The sequence below is a fragment of the Amblyomma americanum genome, chromosome 1 (assembly GCF_052857255.1).
Source record: "Amblyomma americanum isolate KBUSLIRL-KWMA chromosome 1, ASM5285725v1, whole genome shotgun sequence".
Classification (NCBI taxonomy): domain Eukaryota; kingdom Metazoa; phylum Arthropoda; class Arachnida; order Ixodida; family Ixodidae; genus Amblyomma; species Amblyomma americanum.
This window is the reverse complement of record NC_135497.1, coordinates 420,846,917-420,862,760: the sequence shown is the minus strand read 5'-3', so window position 1 is coordinate 420,862,760 and position 15,844 is coordinate 420,846,917. Positions and strand designations below refer to the sequence as shown.

Here is a 15,844-nt window from a genome sequence, read left to right as displayed (position 1 = left end):
CATGACATAGTTAATCATATCATAGTGTTGGTAGTACACAAAATGCATGTGTGGAACATATACATGCACTGTTTTGTTCACATCTTACCTGCTATGTGCTGTTATGGCATGTTATGTGCTGGGAAAGCAACAGAAAGTGAGCAATGTTGTGTTGCAGCCTTTCTTCTGATGGAATTTGAACCATGTGAGGTGCAGCTGAAAGAAATTGTTTCATACATAAGTATATTTCATGTAACACAACAAAAAGTGCACAGCCCCATCATGAGTTGTGGTTTAAACTAACAGCGAGCTTTTTACTACTCTATTTAACATATGATGCAAGTCAGTGATGCTGGAGGCACAAAACTAAATACTGTGAGGTAACAAAAGCTAATATGGACAATCATGCCTTTAAGAGATATTGTCAATATATATTTTCCTGAATGAACTAAAGTTATCCTTAGAAGCATTCAGAGGAAGATAATTTTGCTAAATGCCTTTTGCCAGAATAGGCCTTTTATGAACCAGTTGCAAATGAAAAGAATAACTATAAGACCATGCTATGCATGGTCTAACGCCAAAGTAGTTGCATACAAGCAGTATACTATGCCCCTAGTTTTATGGTGGGCCTGTACTGCACAATTTTCATGCAAGGTAGTGGAAAGTATGTGCCATGAAACAGACCTCTGCTTGCTGAAACTGGCAAATAAGTACTGGGTTTTTAAGGCAGGAAAAAAGTTACATAGTTTCTTCTGCAGGTTTTGAACTTCAGGTTAGTTATTTGAAAAATATCAATCCCTGAACTGCAATGATTGAAGTTTTTAGCAAATAACATTTCCATTGTAACAGTGGAAACGCTCTTTTATATGAGGAACGACTTTTCAAAAGCCTGCGTTTCATGGTGGCTGTCAAGTAGCCCTGATAAAGAGAAACCAGTCACGACACACAACCAAGCCCCCGTAGCACATTTTCAACTATACCCTCATGATATAGCTTTAAAGTAAGTGTTAAGCAATACAAATACAAATCCCTTGATTTCCTTCATGATTTATCACTGGTGTATACATACAAAGATAACCGTACAAGATGTGGAGTGCATGGTACAGAGAGAGTAGGCAGATGGTTTCTTGACACTCAAAAAGTGAACAAGGGAAGGAAAAATCTCAGGCTGCTTGCCGTTTCGACAAGACAACTTGTTTTCGTCTGGGGTCAACATATACAGAGGAAACTTAGAATCAAGTACAGGGTTGTCCACTCTTAGTGCGAACACGTGAGCACATCGCTGTGCTCTTTGGGCCACTGTGTCTGACATTGCCACACATCGAAGTGTAACATGACACGAAGCACCACATCCAGGTGCATCTCCTCTTGCGCCATTTTGCAGCGATGAGTGGCTGCGCCGCACACAGTGGACCTCTAAAGAGTGCGGCCATGCACTTACATGTTTGCACTAAATGTGGCCAGCTCTGTACATTCCGGAATTGGCATAATTATTTGAAAAGGCCTTGAACATGGTCAGAGGTTTCCCAACCCACATTTTCCCCCTCTTTTCCTGCTTTCTTTAATTTATCGTTATACTTTAACCTTACGCCCTGCACCTCCTGACATCACTTCTCGGAACCTTGGCTGCCATACTCCTCCCCCTCCCCCTTCTTTTTGCCTTTTCTCCGAACCTGCCTTCATTTTCTCTTTTTACTTCAAATTATTTTGCCCCCCACCCCCCCTGGTATTTTATTCTGCCATGCTCCTTAATTCCTTTATCCTAGTTTTTCAGGAAAAGGCAGCCAGCCATACCAAGCCACCTGTTGTGGCTGGACATAAAGCCATTCAAGCCCACTATCCACACTCCATACCCCGAGATTCGTTTCTACTGAATTGGGCTTTTTTGTTTTCACAGTTTTGCAGGTCAACCGGTTAATCTTCTTTAGCAGCTATCATGCCTGGTCAAGGTTCATGCTCCCCATCGTAACGCCCTTCCCATATCGAACCCTCGTCCCACACAACAGGCCTTTGGCCTCGAAGTGAAAACCTTATTTAAACCCCACCAATGATGAACACTTTGCCAGACAAAGACAAGTCCTCTTGTTGAAACGTCGGAAGGCACCGTGAGGCTTTTCCCTTGCTTATTCAGTTTGTGAGATACCAGGGACAGGTGTTCAAGCAGCCATACCACACTAATACCCCTGTCACACGGGCACCGCAAATGCCTTTGAGAATCCTATCCAAAGGCGTAAGGAGTGCAGCTACCCGGTACAAATGTTGCGCCTTTGTCGCTAAGGGCCTTGGAGGCGAAGGCGCTCAACCGAGACCTTTGGAGCCCGAAGACGCGGCATTCGAGAAGCTGTGATCGCAGTACCATCCAAAGTCAAAAAGTAAAAGCATTAAAAAAAATACATAAGCTAATAATGTTTGAAAAAATTTTTTTCAAATACGAAAGGTATGTCTGGCTTTGGTTTTTGTACGGGTGTTTATGTTTTATGTTCAAATTTCAAGACAGTGAAAGTGTTGCGGCAACACCGAGCGCCCATGGACGCCAAGGCAATACACGTACAAAACCTGCTCCTGCTGATGAGAGTAGCTGTTGCAGTACTTTTAAGGAAGCAATAAGAATAAGAAATTGTCAAAGCTCAACGAATGAACAGAATACACCACTTTAATTTTAGAACACTCACTTCAGCCACCTCGAGTATAGCAGCGGGTGCTAAACCTGAACGACTTTCACCATTGGGCTGCACCGTGTAGCTGCATCGCTGCTCCTTTAAGCTTTCGCTTCTTTGGTGAAAAATGGTGCCTTTGCTGGAAAGGCCTTCGAGGAATGCCATGTGACAGGGCTATAAAGCACATTTTTTACTGACACGAAAGACTCAGTGCCTTTAGTTCTGACAACATTCTGAATCATGCTTTGGTGGCTTAGCATATCAGAATACTGGACATGACAAAATCAGCTAATTAGTGAGGGCTATTATTTGCTATAGGTAAAATTATAACATTCTCCTAAAATAATGAAAAGAAACCACCAGCACTGACATCAATGTACAATTTGGCTGTAACATACTGACATGACAATCTAGTTAAACGTAAATTCTCTTTTCGCAGTTCAAAACTGCATGCATTATTTCTAGAAAGAGCGAAAACAGAAGCTCATACATAGTGGCAAAGAAAAGAGTGCATAATAGTACCACTTATGAGGTGTTTATCGGCAACTGCAATGAGCAAGGCTATGTTAATGGCAATCCAGAGTTGTTATGTGCCTTACGAGCGCATGCACTTGGGAGGTGATAGCAGCTGTGGACGCAGCTGTCCATCGCAGTTTTCAGTCTGTCGAGATAACACATGGGGTAAGGTATTCCCTGTTTTGCTGCCGAAGGCAAAACCGTCAGCGAGTGGAGTTGCCTTGCTATTCACTGTCAATATCTACTGCTCAATGTAAAGGAAACTAGGGCATAAAACATACAGCATTTCATAATATGCTTTGGCCAAATGCAGTGAGAATGAAACAGACTAGAGACTTGTCTTATGACGTTTGCACTCTTTACTTTGCACCAGAGGAAAATAAATTTATGTACAGTTGACCTACTGCTTGCCACAGTCCTAGAAGAAATGAATCCAGGTCTCAGAAATTCTACCGAGAGAATACTGATGCTGCACGTGCATTTCTCTGAACTGTTCTAAAATATGCAGAAGTTACCAATTTTTTTACTACCTGATTACATACTGTAATCTTTGCAAGGAATATGAGGTTAACGGACTGGGAAAAAATGTCAGGAATGGTACCTTTGGTACTGGGCACTTGGACAAACAAATGACCCACTGGGCGTCCCCAGGAGCTCTGCTACCAGGCACCCCTGGCAACAGTAGTCAATTTTCCAGATCCAAAGGAGCCATGCGAATGATTGCCGAAAAGTCAAGTTTAAGGACAGCAGATGCATGAACACAAAACAGTTTTCCAACTTTGTTTCAGTGTGATAAATGGTTTCAAATGTCTAGACTATATCTGGTAGTACACAAATTATGAGAACACCATCTCCCGCTCAGAATCATCTCAAAACACATTCGACACGCAGTACCAACATGGACAGTTCGTGCTTAATTGAATTCAAAAGTTTACGCTGATCGACCAATATTACTCTAAATAGAGACAGAAAGCGCATGCACGTTGTACTGATGTTATCGTGGACATAACATGCGACGAGACGCAGGGTTACAATACAAACAAAAAAACCGCTTTCAAAATTTGAGAACAAAAGTATCACCTTCTCACAAGTTCGCCAAACCGGAGACGTTGCCGAGTGGCTGCCGCCAAAGTCACTCGCAATGCACAGAAACAATAAAAATGCAGTGCCGCTGACTTTCCTTGAGCAATTCCAGTCGACTGAACTTCCAACTGTTCGCACCGACTACCTCTGCAAGCATGTCTGAAAGTTAGCGGCGCAGCCGCGCCATTTGCAATTTACGGAGCAACACGGGAAATTCATAGCGCCATTCGCGTATTCGCGCTCAAGCTCACGTCGCTGATGTCGCAAAGGCGCACAACGGCAAAACATATAAGATGTATTTAATTTTACGGTAGCTTTTTTAGCTGACAACCTGACTCATTTGATATATTGTTTTTTCTTTTCGTTGTATGAACGTTATTACCACCAGCGGCAGCGCAGCTTGGCCATGGCTAGCCATGGCGAAGTCGAAGTGCTAGCCGAGCCCGCAGTCGGAAACATGTGCGCAGTTAGCGCAGTGTGGAGTTGAATGAACAGGCGCTATGGAATGGGTTTTTGTTCTTCCGTGTTCGCTGCGTGCGTCCTGCGCGTTGCGTGTCTTTAGTATGTGTGTGTGTGTGTGTATGTGTGTGGCCGGAACGCTGCATTGGAGTGTACATACAACAGCTCCCGTGCGGCATCGGTGCGTAGTAAAACGATCATGCAGAATGTGCGTTACAATGCCAGTGGCCCTGCACGAAAGAGGAGACTTGAAGCCGACGGAAAAGCTGCTCTCCCTCGTGGGACTGCAAGAATCTGGCGAGTAACAGTCGACGCGCGTTTTGGTGGATGATTCCGTTTACCACGCCAAAAAATTCAGCACTGGCCAACAGCAATGATGAACTGCTGCTGCATCATCACCTGTGTGATGTTTGTGACAAGCTTGTTGGATGTGAACGTGGCCATGAATGGTATTCGCCGAGCAGTGGCCCTCAGGGCGTGGCACCAGTGGATACCTGAAGACGATTACTGTTTGCCCGCGCCCTGGCGCCTCGCATTCAACCGAATGCTTTGGCGTTAATTATCTATATCTGAATTTCACACGTAGTTGGACTCGCAAATATTACAGCGTACAAACGTACCGTCGGAAGAGCACCCTTTTTCATTTTTTTAGGGAGTAGTAGGGGAATTACCGTCTGCTCAAATTTAATGTCACTAATATTTTTACCTTATTTTCTAAACAGGTGCCGTGGTGGCACTGTAAGCAATGCATTTACTGGGCAGAAGTTTATTTTATGTTGTGTTGGCACAAGGTTAATGATTGTCATTGTACTGTGGTGCCATGTTCAAACAAAACACATAATTGTACACTCTCTTTGAAGAATGTCTAATGAGGTAATAAATTACTGAGCAGCGAGTATGCACTGTGGTAAATGCGACGAACGTTACTGAATTACTTCACACTTGTCATGTTCTGTTGTCGTTAGTGATTACGTATGCCTTGGTGTCTGCTGCTTTCCAGTGTAGGGGTCGAGAGGCATGTCGAGCTCCACTTAGCAGCTTTTTTTCCTTCCACTCTCTACTGGCCAACGTGAAAATAAACTCAACATAATGCGTGATTGCTCAGACCTAGATTAGACTATCATTTCACTTATTTACTCTCAGGGCCAATTGGCATCGAAGAGAGCATAGCAACTAACATAAATTCATGTGTAGGCAGATTAATTAAAATGATTATACACAGCAGACTTGAAGGCATTGGATGCAGTGGTGGACATGACGAAGGCAGAGAAGATGTGACAGCTGGAAACGTAGAAAAGTGGAGATCTGCGTGAGTTTGTACGCGGCTTAAGGTGAACGCTAGCAAAAAATTAAGAAGGCGCAGAAGACTGAGGCCAGAGTTAAAACTGTAGTTTAACAGAGGAAAGCACCTCCCAGCAAGCCAAAATGTGCACATGCAAGCAGTTGTGTGTACACAGAACATAGAAAATGAAACTCCTTTTTGTACAGAAGGAAAGTTAAGGCACATTGCTTATTGTGATGTTGCTTAAAAAGTTGGTGTCTAGTTGTTGCCCTTCATATCTGGTCCTTCCACACCCAGCAACTGAAATGCCATCAAAAAGGAGCATCTCCAATCACTCTAATTACATGGGAGGTACACATCGCCAGATGTCAGAGGCTTGGTGTCTCATCTTGCAGACTAGCTAGTTTGGCAGATTTAAACTTTATCGCATGTAAGAGGCATGAGGTAGCCTTGAAGGGGAGTATTTCATAAGTGTTACAGCATATTGTACAGTGCTAGCATGCTTCATTATTTACATCACAGTAATATGCTAGCACAGGCTGGAAAGTTTCGAAGTGAACAGAAGAAAACAATGTTCATGCCATATCTTAGCCACATTCTTAGTATTGTATAAAAAGTGCATATAAGAAATTCCTCATTTTTTTGTCAGCTTTTTCTTTCTGTGCATTGATTTTTTGCAAGTTAGCAATGTTCTGCAGTCTTGTGTGCCTATCGGCTGGCCCCTTGTTTGGCAAATGTACCGAGTACACAATGGGTCGTGTCAGTGCAAGCTAAGTAAACAATGGATAGAAAATTCGTGCTTTCAGAGTATTTCCAGAAAAAACTGCTACTATTTCCTACTCAGGATGGGGGAACAGCATCGATGGTGCACATCCTCCTTGTCACTGCAGCAATTATGGCTGCTCGCTGCTTTTTGGTGACGTTTCATTTATCTGCAGGAAGAGCAGGCTTGAATGGGCGGCAATAGGTACCTACTAAATTAAACATTGCATTGAGCAATATGTTGTTGTGTCGGTGCTTTTGTTATCCATGAAGGAGTTGCTGTTTTTGATTAATGGTTGTGTAGCAAAGATGTAACTGCTACATTGCACTGCATTCACAGATTTGTTTGCCCATGCTTTTGGTTTACTCAGTTGTTTATTTCCTTACCAAATCGCAGATGAAAATTCGGCTTTCAAATTGTGCACTTTCATCATGTTTGCAATGTACTTTCAGCTGGTGTTCAGTTTCACTTTGGAGAAGTTGTCCAACCATTGTCTGTGTCTAAATGTTTTCTAACAGTTCACCTCATTACGCAGCATTTCTCACAGGAAGCAAATGTTGCAGTAACATTTTTATTAAATGTTACTCTATCATGTGGCTAGCAATGTAGCGAAAAATATTTTCATCAAGTCAGCTTTTAACATTATAGCAAATTAAGGCCTTTGTTATTTAACGTTGCCCACAATTTGTACCAATCACTCAACCTTGAAACAACGTAATGCATTATCACCCTTCCTCGGCTCTTCATTGTGTTAATCACATTAGACATGCTCACGGTCGTTCGCCATGCTAGTTTGCGGACATTGTTGGCTAAGAGTAAACAAGACAAATAAAAAATCGGATGTCATGTGATGCCTATAGTCCGCGGGCCAGCAGTTCATCGTGTAAAAGTGGCGTCACATCATAAGCATCTTCTGTTTTTGCTGCCTTTAAGCAAGTTATTAGTGCATTTGGTGCAACACATAGTCGATGGGGTCCACCGTCCTGTCGTGTTAAGTTTTGATCCCTTAAATTGAATGTTTAGTATTTTTCCCTGCAACGACTACAGAGGAACACGGACGTTTCCTTCAATACTGGACTGAATATACGGTCATTCCCTACGTTTCATTGAAAGCAGAAGTGGTTCTGTATTTAAAACGTACATAGTCTACGTTATAGGTACGGAATTTTTTTACAGTGTGGCTTCTTGATGGTCCCTGTGTGCTCATCTCTGGTGAGGCCGTTCTGCGTTGGGGATTTGGCCAGGTCTAACTTTAAGTATGTAGGCGCGGTTAATGTTCACTTGAGGGCGTGGTTGGCTCAGGTATGTCGCTGATTTCTCCTTGCGGAGGGTCGGCAGCCTGGTTTTCCAGCTTGCCCACACAACGCTTGCCGCTGGACCTTTTTCGGAAAAATGGAATTGACTTCATCCCTCTGGCTCTCGTGCGATCGGTGAGGGAATGACCAAGAAGAAAACCTCTAAGGTTCTTCAGCAGGAGCTATGGTCTCTAACTACCCACTACCTCCAGATCTCTGAGGTGCGAAATTTTTCAGCCAATAGCGGTGAAAGCATTCATCCCTGAACAGCTCGCATGCTTCAAAGGTATTGTTCGTGGAGTGGACCCAGAATATTCCCCGCAGGAAATACTGGAGGAATTTTAGGATGCAGGTGTGGGGGTTCTTTCTGTCTACCGGTGCAGTAGAGAATAAATGATGTGCGTGTAGCGACAGAATCTGTTATAACTGCTTTTGCTGGCTCTTCCGGGCCTTCTGAGTTCAACGTCTGACCAATAGTGTATCGTGTGGAACCTCTGCAGCCCCGTCCAATTCAATGCACCAACTGTTGGTGGTTCAGTCACATTGGCAAAGCGTGTAAATCGGCGACCCACTGCCGTGTTTGTGGAAGAGGGCATTCGGATGACAGCTGCGCCCCTGATCAGCCCCAGTGTTCGCTCTGCAAGTGCAACCACTCAGCTGATGATGACAACTGTTGGAAGCGAGCTGACGAACAAAGCCTGCTAAATATAATTCAAGCGAAGCGATGCTCGAGAGCAGATGCATATGCATTTTTGGATCGGGAGAACAATACATATGCCAGCCGTGCGCGAAGATCTGTTGCAGATATAGACTCAAGTTTCACTACTTCGATTGTGTCCTCAGTAGAACAGGCTCTCTCTGTCGTGGCTGAGCGTATGCTGTGCAATTTCACCGAGGCTTTATCTAAACTTTTTGCAGGCCGATCTATGTCTTCTCAATCATCTGTTTTGGCGACGCCTGCATCGCTCGCAAATTGTGCTGCTAGTAAGAGTCACTCCATGTCGCCTCCTGACACATGCCAAGTCCCGCCTGCCAACAACGCTCCTGGCAGTGTCTCTCACATAGATATCTGTAACACAGATGTTGAAATGCTCAGTCCTTCCCAAAAGTGTCGAGCTTCTTCCTCACCCTCGAAGTCAGCTCTTCTGCAAATCAAAGCAAAGAAAGGACCCCCCAAAATAATCCCCCAGACTGATGTTCTGAAGGAGCCTGTTGCTGAATCTTTCATCATCATCATCATCATCATCAGCCCTACTACACCCACTGCAGGGCAAAGGCGTCTCCCATGTCTCTCCAATTAACCCTATCCTTTGCCAGCTGCATCCACCCTTTGCCTGCAAACTTCTTAATCTCATCCGCCCACCTAACCTTCTGCCGCCCCCTGCTGCGCTTACTTTCTCTTGGAATCCACTCCGTTACCCTTAAGGACCAGCGGTTATCTTGCCTTCGCATTACATGCCCTGCCCAAGCACATTTCTTTCTCTTAAATTCAACTAGGATGTCATTAACCCGTGTTTGTTCCCTCACCCACTCTGCCCGCTTCCGATCTCTTAACGTTACACCTATCATTTTTCTTTCCATCGCTCGCTGCGTTGTCCTTAACTTAAGCTGAACTGTTTTCGTTAGCCTCCACGTTTCTGCCCCGTAGGTGAGTACCGGTAAGATTATGCTGTTGTACACTTTCCTCTTGAGGGAAATTGGTAAACTGCCACTCATGATCTGCGAGAATTTGCCATATGCGCTCCACCCCATTCTTATCCTTCTAGTTATCATCAGTCAATAATAATGGCGGGTCTAAAAGTTCTGCAATGAAATTGTCGTTCCATACTTTCTTCTCTCACGGATCTTGAACTACTTCTTCATAAACAGAACCCAGATATTCTTATTTTGCAAGAAACGTGACTTTCTCCAATTAAAAAATTTTCAATAAAAAAATTCCGCGTTTTAAGGATAGTTCGCATTATTGGCAGGGGTGGTGGGTTAATAACTATGATCTCTACAAAAATATCTCGCCGGATATCAATCTCACAGGAAGTTATGCTCCCTGACTGTGAGTTGTTGGCGGTTGAAATCTTCCTTCACAGTTCACAGTTCACAGTTCAGTTCCGCACACACCGCTCGACCTTTCACGGTGGTGCAACACGTGTCAAGAGGTTGTCGCCCTTCTCGTAAAACCTGCACGCACACCCCTTATTCTAGTTTCTTTTTATAGTCGTCCTGGCTTCGCATCTCCCAATCTGGGATGGGTTCGTTTTCTACGTTCTACCAACTCGGGTATCCCTATTCTAGTTGGTGGTGACTTCAACGGCGCACACACTGCGTGGGGTTACCCATCGGATTCCTCAAGGGGTTCACACATCCAAGGGAGCTTTTCGGATCATTCCTTTCAACTTTTAAACCACCCTCGTTGGGCTGTTGATTCTGATACTTGAGGTAGCGATCACAGCCCTATTTTTATCTCCCTCACGCCTCCGCGTCTACGGAAAATACGCCGCACTGCACGAATAACATCATGGGACTCTGTACGCGCAGACAATCATTTATCTACATTCAACCCCTCTTCAGCATTGTCTACTCTATCTGCTGTTCTCGCTACTCACACTATTACCACTACTGTAAATGAAGACGACCCAAACCCGGTCATACATCTCTTGAATCTGTGAGCTCTTCGTCGCCAGGCGGATCTTTACGCTACTCGTCACTGCGATGACCCTTCGGCTCTTCCTACTCTTCACCGCGCTACCGCACGGGCGCGGCGCTATGCAAAGCGGCTAGGCAGGCAACGCTGGGCTGCATGGTGTGCCCGCCTGTCCTCTACGCAGGGCAATTGACATCTTTGGAGAGTGTTTCACGCCATGGAGCGCCCTTCTCAGGTTGCAGATTACACAGAGAGCATTCGCCTCGCGCTAAATGTGGATGAGGACACATTTGCACAACAAGCGGCCCCTCAATTTTTTCCAAACCATGACTGCACCGCTACGTCTCCACCTGACTTATCGGTAACAGAGCCCCCCGATGGGATTACTTCTGACCTCACCATGGCAGAGCTGCTGGCCTCCATTGACCGTTTAAAAACTACTACTACTCCCGGGCACGACGGCATACCTAACTCCTTATTCCGTAACTTGGAAGGGAGGGCTTTGGAAACCCTACTTGATACTTTTAACGAAGTGTGGCTTTCTGGCGTCATGCCGGGAGACTGGAAGCATTCTATTGTGGATCCAATACCCAAGTCAGGTCAGCCTCCAGTATCTCTCCCTCGGCCCTTCGTCCAATTTTCCTTACCCCTACCATCTGCAAGGTTTATGAAAACATTCTAGCCGCACGCTTATCATGGTGGCTGGAATCCCATGATTGTTACCCAGATTCCCAAATTGGTTTCCGCCCACAAATTGGAACGGAGGACGGTCTTGCTACTTTGGCTGCTGACGTGCTTGACCACTCTCCGCAGAGTCACCTTGTACTAACCGTAATCGCTACAGACATAACAAAGGCATATGATAACATCCTTCACTCTGCCATTCTTGCCTCCCTTCAAACTCTTGGTCTCCCTCACCGGTTCCTCCTCTCCATTCACGCCTTTTTAGCAAATCGAACCTTCAGCGTGCGTGTCCATGGAAATCCCTTTGGTAATTTCACTTCCAATAGAGGAGTGCCGCAGGGTTCCGTTCTCGCCCCCACATTATTTAATGTGGCTTTAATTCGTCTTGTTCGAGCCCTAGAGACCATCCCTTCTATCCGCGTGCTTGCATATGCCGATGATATCACCTTGTGGTGCTGTCATCCAGATGCGTCTATTCATCAGTCGGTCCTTCAACACGCGCTGGATGTATTGACATCTCGCCTCCCACCTCTGGGTCTAACACTCTCTCCTACTAAATCATGTTTCGTTCGAATTGGAAATAAAGCCGCCTTACGGAAAGCTCCCCCTTTAAATTTTAGGGTACATAATTCTCTGATTCCTCAGGTAGAAACTGTTCGTATTCTTGGTCTTGTCCTCCATACATCTGGGACTGGCACCCCGTGGCTGACAGCCACCCGTAAATCGGCTCACGCTACTCTAGGTCTGATTCGTCGCATAGCTATGCGCTCTGGTGGCGCACGTGCTCATGCGGCCCGCCAGCTTTGGCGCTCTATCCTTCAGCCACGGATAGTATATCAGGCACAATTTCAACGTCTCACCCGCAGACAGTGGGACTCCCTTGAAGCTATCAATCGTTAGGCTATGCGCGTCATAACATATCTGCCTCGTTTAACACCCATACCTGTGCTACAGGAGTTCGCCCAACTTAATACACTCAGTGAAATCATCGACCAACGGGTGGCAAATAGAGCGCGAAAACAGTCTCTCAAGCTTCATCGTTTAAAGACACTTCCACCGTGGTCCTATTGCCAGCTCACTGACAATCGCCCCACTGTTTCCCCGTCGGTATCAGCAGCGTATCTGCCTGAAGGGTGCATATTATACACGGATGCATACTGCTGTGTATAGTCTATCTCATCCGCATCTCAACTCTCGCGCGACGTATACTGCGGATACGTGCAATCCCCTGGCATTGGAACTTCAAGCAATTTATAATGCCATTGTTTCCCGTCCGCTCGTTCCAACATTCAATACAGTTCACATTTACACCGACTCCCGCGCCGCCCTTAAACAGCTTAAGGCTGTTCGACGAACGTTCCAGATTTCACAATCTATTCATGTGCTCTGCGCAAAGTATCCATGGCCTGTGCGCATACACTGGATTCGCGGCCATGCCCAGGATCCACATAACATTCAAGCGGATGCTATGACTCATCTTCATACATTAGACGATCCACCACCTTCCCCTCTTCCCCCAGATCCGTTCCTGTCCCACGTTTCCGCTTCCGAAGTTCTGCGCCAGCGAACACGCGCTCTAATTCCTCCGTGTTCGCTCCCTCTCCCCCGTAGTCTTACTCGGCAGGAGGAGGTATCCGTGCGCCGGATTCGGGCAGGGGCGGCTCTGACACCATCTGTCCGCCATCGGTGGCGTGCCAAAGATCTGCCACTACCTGACAGGTGCCCTCACTCTAGCGCTGCACCGGACATATGTGATGTGCGGCACTTGTTGTGGATGTGCCCAGCGACTGCTGCTATCAGAAAACGGCTCCTCAGGGAGGCGGGCCTGCGGTGGAACCGCGAAAGTGACTACGTGAAGTGGACAATGGACAACCGTTTCATTAACAACCTCTGCGACTACCTCAGCGCAACGGTTCTTCACTCCTTCTTTTAACTTTTAATCCCGTGCATTCTTTCCCCCCTTTCCTTTTTCAACTTATGCCTCATGGCACACTTCTCGAATAAAAAAAAATCTTCCTTCAACAGTGCGCCCAAGTAACTACTGCTAGCGTATACTTTCCTGTACTTGTTAACAGGACAGACTGTTTCAATAACTTACTGAGCGGCGCAAACAGCAGAGTCATCACAGGGAATTTTAATTCGCACCACTGAGTCTGGGGTAGTCGCTCTGACTCCTGCGGCCAGCTTCTCTGGTCATGGATGTCTATGAATGCAGTGCGTTGCTGCAATTCCGCAGAAGTAACCTTTATGCGAGGAGTTTCTCGTTCAGTCATAACGTAAACATTAGCATCTCGTGGAGTTGGAGTGTCTGCATGGTCGAGTAGACTCAGGTACATTTAGTGAGCACTTTCCAATAACATTTACTATTATATCCTCTCCTCTCAGAAAGGGTGGTGCAACGACGAAATGTGTAAAACACATTACGTATAAAAATGATATCTGCCTCGCTTCCCTTCATAGTTAGCTCAGTTTGAGCGGAAAGAGCTTAGCGGGCAATTTCTTTTCTGTCAGATGCTGCTGAGAGCTCTGTATTCTCTGTGTGCGCTACTGTCCCTGCCAGACAGTCGTCTCCTTGGTGAACAGAGGAGGGTGATAAAACTTATCGTCTTAGAAAAGCAGCCTGGAAAAGCCTTTGCTATAATCAGAGCCCAATTAATTAGATAAATTATAAGCTCTACTCTGCATCTTTCAAAATAACTGTTGAAAAAGCAAAAGAGGATTGTAATCAAAATTTAAACACTTTCCTCTCAAAACCTCAGACTAAGAAGGCTCTATATTGATTGATTCATGGCGCAGAATAACAACTCTCCGGCCTCCAACCGCATAAAGTCAATGGTATTGTCTCCGCAGGAAGCAAAGCGAAACTTTGACCGTATCGCTCAGGGGCTGGCTTTACGTTTCCAAGTGCAGAAAACGCATCCTTTGAACTCTCTCACCCCCAGCTTGGACTATCCTGAGGTCGACGTGTCGGAGCTGCTGCCAATTGTTTCCTCCATGCAGCCGGCTCCCCCGGGATCTGGTGGAGTTACTGTGGGCAGGTTAGAGATTTTAGCGCAAGACTTGCCAACTCACCTTCTGGATTTCGTAAATGCGTCATTGGAAATTTCTTGAATACCACACGGTTGAAAAATTGAAAAATAATTTTACTTTTGAAAAATGCAGAGCGACTTAAACTAGACAACATTCGGCCGATTGATTAAATCTCAATAGTAAAGCTAGTAGAAAGAGAAGTACAGTCGCCTCACAGAGCATGTTCATCACGTTAACGGCCTCAGCTCCGCACGGATTGGCTTTCGTCGCGGTTTTTCTATATGGTACGCGCATGTGGATCTCTAGAGCCGAATACGACTCTCAATGCGCGAGAGAAGTTGCGGCCTTGGTGACACTTGATGTTGCTAAGGCCTATGACAGCTTTGAGCACACGGTCCTTATTAAAACCCTTGCTCAGCTACATCCACCGCACTACATCTATGCTTGGATTTGTGAATTTTGAAAAGATAGATTTTTCTTCGGTACAGGCGGATATTTCTGTTCTAATAAAATAACTAACATATTGGTTCGGGACATACCCATTCATCCATACATTACAATTAATGTATGCGCAGATGTAATAGCTTTTTCTCATCAGCAAAGAATATATATGCACTCTACGAGTATTTGCAGGCATACCTGAATGCTATTGAAGCCTGGTTAAGCCAAAATAATTTATCACTTAATGTCACCAAATCTGGCGTGCTGGTATTTCCGCCTGACAGTCCTTTGTACATCTCGCTAGATTACCGCTCCACTCGGATTCCGCAGGTGGAGTCGGTTAAATTCCTAGGCGTTACCTATGACAAAAGTTTGGACTGGTGACACAATGTTAAGAATAATATTATTAAAGGGGAACGTGCTCTGGGCCGGTTGACACGAGTTGGCAATAAAAAGTTTGGCATGCGTCGCGACACGTTCCTGTTGCTCTATAAGGCTTATATGAGACCGATTCTGAAATTTGAATGCGTCTTGTTCTCTGGTAGCGAAATTACAAGCTGCAGCGATTAGCTTTACTGGTAAGGCTTGACCTACGGCTATGCCTCGGGCTCCCAAAAGCACCTTCAAACGCTGTGCTTTAACTGGAAGTCCGTATCCCCGATCTCTTTCCCGCTTCCAACTTCTAACAGTGCGTACTCTCCTCAGGTCCTTTGACCCGGCCCCCGGCGTTAGTATTCCCATTTTTTTCATCCCAACCACACCTGTTTTTCACTCATCATTGGCCACGCTATCAGCTTCCGCAAGTTATATTCACGCAGAATCTGCCAGCCCCGCTTCAGGTTGATCTCCTTGCAACAAGTTGCAGATACGCAGGCTGACCCCGTCTTCTATTACGACTATATTTTCCCGTCCCATGCGAAAGATTTGCCTGCAGATATCCTAAATGGTCTTCTTTCTGAAGACCTACAGAAGTTTCCTCATCGTACTGTTATCTCCACTGATGCCTCCGGCAGCAGT

General features: G+C 45.4%; 1 long non-coding RNA gene across 1 annotated transcript; it reads right to left on the bottom strand.

Moving 5' to 3' along the window:
- Positions 1-88: 88 nt before the first annotated feature.
- LOC144103437 (uncharacterized) lies at positions 89-4,390 on the bottom strand. The gene is made up of 3 exons (XR_013308296.1): positions 4,233-4,390; positions 3,754-3,824; positions 89-195 (listed from the first exon to the last, which is right to left on the bottom strand). It is a non-coding gene; the product is annotated as an uncharacterized LOC144103437 (long non-coding RNA).
- Between the last annotated feature and the right edge of the window lie 11,454 nt (positions 4,391-15,844).